Genomic DNA, 4,768 nt, shown 5'->3' with positions numbered 1-4,768 from the left:
GACCTCCCCTCCAGCCCCTGGCAACCACTAATCTACTTTATGTCTCTATGGATTTGCCTAGTCTGGGCATTTCCTATAAATGGAATCATATAATTTGAAGTGCTTCATGTCTGGCTTCTTTCACAGTTCATCCATGTTGTAGCATATATCAGTATTTCATTCCTTTTTAAAAAAAATTTTTTTTTGTTTTGGAAATATTTTAGTGCACTCTGGTTAAAGATATTGTTCATAAAAAAGTTATTGCCATTCAAAAAAAAATTTTTTTTTCTTTTTAGAGTACCACCGACATTTTCTCTTCATTCCTTTCTATGACTGTATATATAATATTCCATTGTACCCACTCATCAGTTGGTGGACATTTGGGTTGTTTACACTTTTTGGCTATTAGGAATAATGTTATGAACAGTCATGTATAAGGTTTTGTATGGACATATGTTTTCATTCCTTTTTGATTTATACTTAGGAGTGGAATTGCTGGGTCATATGGTAAATCTGCTAAACGTTTTGAGGAATGGCCAAAGTGTTTTCCACAAGGGCTGCACCATTTTACATTCTTACCAGCAGCAGTGTGTGAGGGTTCTTAGTTCTCCACGTCGTCACCAACACTTGTCATTGTCTGTCTTTTTCATTATCTATTTCATTTCATTATCACCAGTATTCATCCATTACTGGGTACGAAATGGTATCTCATTTGGGGTTTAATCTGCATTTCCCTAGTGGCTAATGATGAGCATCTTTTCGTGTGTTTTTTGGCCATCTGTATGTTATATCTTCTCTCATTTGTTTCTTTTGTTAGAAAATAGAGAGGGATTTCTTGCTTCAGTTGATGGTAATTTATAAATCCCACTAGAACAAATTGTTTTCTCTAGGGATGGCTGCCACTATGAGGCAGTGTAGGGTAATGGAAGGAGCATGGAGGAGCTGCCAATCATGGAACATTTATGCAGTGTCTGCCCTCAAGACAGAGACTAGTCCTAGTCCTGTATGTCACCTCCCTGTCCCTGCCACTGATAGCCTAGGCAATTACAACATAGTGTGATAAGTACAGTAAGGGAGTAGTAGCACACACTCTGTCTCTCACATAGAGTTCATGCATAGTTCTTACCATGTGCCTTCATGGCAATTCATTGAGTCTCAAAAGAATTCATTTTACAAGACAGTGGGGTAGGTACCTTATTACAGATGAAGAAGCTGAGGCTCAGAAAGTTAAAATGACTTGCTCAAGTTACCGATTAGGTCAAGTGGAAATTCGAACCCAGGCAGTTTATGGCCATAATCTTTGGTCTATAGTCTACCTGTATAAATGAGGGAAGAAAGGCAAGATGCTATGAAAACACACAAAAGCTTAACTTTATGTTGTGTGTATGTGTGTGGGGTGCTCAAGACGGAATCTTGGGATTCCAGGGATAAGACCTGAGGATGATTAAAATATACCAGAGAAGAGCTCAGGGGTCTGTCTGCAGACCCTTAAGGTCCAGTCTTTAAATGAATGTTATTGTGTGCCCACCATATGCCTTTTTGGGTATATAGAGTTGTAGATGCTGTAGCACAGTGGTGTTCAAACTGTGCACGCACCAGAGTCACCTAGAGAATTTGTTATACAGTTTCCGAGTCAGTAGCTCTGGGATAAGGCCTAAGAATTTGCATTTCTGACAAGTGTACAGCTGATGTTGCTGATTGGTCTAAGGACCATACTTTGAGAACGATTGCTCTAAAAGAATCATAGACTCATTAACAGAGATCAGCTTCATTTTACATATTCATTTGTTCATTTATTCATTCAACAAATATTTATTGAGTACTCTTCCAGCTGCTGAGGATGCAGCAGTGAATAAAACAGAAATCCCTGCCCTAATGGAGCTTACATTCTAGTGGGAGGACAGACACACTATCAGTTATATGGTAAAGCAGAAGTTGTTGAGGGTTATGGAGAAAAATAAAGCAGTGCAGGGTGGAGGTGGGAGGAAGAGGCAATAGGCTCAGAGAGGTGAGGTGACAGTGGCCACCCAGCTAATAACTTACCTCTGACTCTGGACTGAGTGCTCTCTTATGCCTCACACAGCTCAGCCAGCATGTGGAGAGTGCCTCGTGAATAGTAGACCTGGATACCTCTACCAGTTCCAAGCAGAAAGGGACTTCTTCCTGCTGAAGCTGTAGGGAAGGCTTTGGGAAGAAGCTGATGCTTCAGTTGGGCCTTGAGCATGGGTGGGAATTTCATTCCTTGAAGTGGGGAGTGTGACCAGGCCTGGCAGTACAATACTCAAGGAACAGCATGAGGCCCTGCTATTTTGGCCAGGAGGCAGGGGACCTAGCACTAGAAGGGTGTGGGAGAACCAATCCATGGCAGACTGGGCTGGGTATTTTGGACTTTGTGTGGTATCTTTTGAAGAATTTGTGCAGAGGAGTGAGTGGATTGATCCAGGAGGTACTCAGTGGCTTGACTGATAGAGTGAGTAGAAACCCTGAAGATCAGTTTCATTGGGGGTTCATTTTACGTACTCCTTCAGCTTCTGATGTTCCAGGTGCTAAGATATGGCAGAGAATAAAACTGACATAAATAAAACTGAATAAATCTGTGCCCTCAAGTTGGGGTTGAGGCAGGGTAAAAACCCATTCCAGCTGGTCTACATAGAAAAGAGAGGGCATTTATTGCAAGAATCTCTGATTCCTTCGAGGGTCCAGAATCATGAACTGGAGTGACTTTCCGCATCTCCCCAAGGAGTTGCAGAGGGGGCTTCATTCTTCCCCTCCCGAGAGGGAGAGCTCCAGCAAGCTTTCTATGCTGCACACATGATCTCTTGGATCCAGCACCAACGCTGCGTAACTGGACTCTGTCTCCATTCCAGATTCCCAGGAGAGAATCTGATTGGTCCTGTTTGGGTCACATGCTTATCCTGGTATGTGTTAAGTCATGTGGTTCTAAGTTGGGGCTTAGACTCACCCCTTCAGCAGGACTTGTCCTCAGAAGAACCAGTGGGCTGGGCAGCACCCTGGATGGTGTCAGGGTGGCCTGAAGGGGTAATGGTGACAGAGTGGTCCATCAGGTCAGGACATGCTCACTTAGGCAGGAGGCGTTTAGAGTGTGCATCTGCCCGGCAGCTCTTTCTGTGGAAAAGAGGAATGCTGAGAGAGAACTGCTCGTTATGTGTTAGCCCTGCGTTTCTGCTGACTTTGGGAAGGGAGCCCACCTAGCCTCCAGGCCAAGTCTTCTCGGGCTCTCCCAAGGCCATTGGCAGGCTGGCCAGTGCCTCCTGTGAAACTTACCAGCAGGGCTTTTAATTTTCGTTTGTTGGGTCATTGTGAGCAACTACACATTCACAGTAACGATTTAATTTGGCTATACAGTATTTTACTGGGCTAAGCACTTGTGAAAAATAAGAATTATCTATAGGGATCGGACATTTTAATTTGTGCAGTGGCTTAAAAACAAAAATCCATAACTGCAATGTAATAATTTTACTTTGCTTTGCAAAGTTTTTCTTTTAATGATATTTTAATGGGCCAAGGCCCATCCAAGCCAACTGCTCACATTTCAGGGTCTGAGCCTCCTGTTCATCAGTGGTTGTGCTCCCTCTGCTTTCTCCTCTCTGCTCCTGCTTGTACCCTGCTCCCTCACCATCTCTCCCTTCCTTCACTGCAGCGTTCTTTCACTTTCCCGGCTCGGTAGCAGACAGGTAGTTTGCCAGTTCATGAACTGCTTGCCTTTTCCCCCTGCCACGTCACACTAGCTACTGGCAGAGGTGGTTGTATGAGGGAAATATTCTTGGGAAAAGGGTCTGGGAAGCCCAAAGTTACCTTTGGTGGGTGTATGGTGTGGAGAGAGAGGTGGGAGGCAGAATAAGTCAGACCTTGCTTCCTTCTTTCGCGTCTGCAGTTGGGTCCAGTCTTAGTGGTGGAACTCAGCCAGGGATGGGGCGGATCTCAGCTGGATCATCTGGGAGCTAGTGGCAGCAAGGAGGTGAGTTTCAATACCAATTGCCAAGGGCTATGGTAGGACCATAGTCCTCACATCTAGCAGGTCCCATGTGAGTCAGCCATCTTGAATGAGGACCAACTTTGAGGCACCCAAAATGTGGTTCCTATCTCCAGTGGGCTTGTTCTTCATTGCCTTGCTTCCTTTCTGTTCTTGAAGTATGGCAGTCTTTTTAATGTTCAAAAGTGATGTCTTGGCCAGGTGCGGTGGCTCGTGCCTGTAATCCTAGCAGTTTGGGAGGCCAAGGTGGGAGGATCACTTGAGGCCAGGAGTTTGAGACCTCATCTCTACAAAAAAAATTTTAAAAAATTAGCCAGGCATGGTGGTACGCAGCCTGTAGTCCCAGCTACTCAGGAGGCTGAGGCAGGAGGATCGATTGAGTCCAGGAGATCAAGGTTGCAGTGAGCTATGATGACGCCATTGCACTGTAGCCAGGACGACAGAGTGAGACTCTGTCTCAAAAGAAAAAAAAAAAGTAGTGTCTTCAGTTTTTAATTGTCTAAACTGAATCTAAAACTGGCATCTAGAGCACATTAGCTTTTCCTCTCATAGCTGATCTGGGCTACAGTTCTGCTAACAGAACTGAAGGCCAATTTTCTGTCCCTTCTGTGATGGCCATTTTTCCCTTGTCTTGGGATCTGAGATAAGAATAATCTCAGCAACAAGTAGTATAAGCATATGTCAATTTTGGCAAAAATTTTAAAAATTAATTTTAAAAAGTAATACATATGCACAGAGTTTTAAAAAACTGATGAGATAATTCTATAAAGCTTGAAATTATAGTTGCCACACTGC

General features: G+C 43.9%; 1 protein-coding gene across 1 annotated transcript in view; it reads left to right on the top strand.

Annotated features, from left to right (window-relative positions):
* Window positions 1–4,768, top strand: part of FKBP9 (FK506 binding protein 9, 63 kDa) — a 43,110-nt gene that overhangs the window by 4,996 nt on the left and 33,346 nt on the right. The gene's annotated exons all lie outside the window — the stretch shown is intronic.

This window comes from Propithecus coquereli, unplaced genomic scaffold (assembly GCF_000956105.1).
Source record: "Propithecus coquereli isolate 6110/MARCELLA unplaced genomic scaffold, Pcoq_1.0 Scaffold134, whole genome shotgun sequence".
Lineage (NCBI taxonomy): Eukaryota > Metazoa > Chordata > Mammalia > Primates > Indriidae > Propithecus > Propithecus coquereli.
Note: the sequence above shows the minus strand (reverse complement) of the source record. Positions and strands in the feature narration are given on the sequence as shown.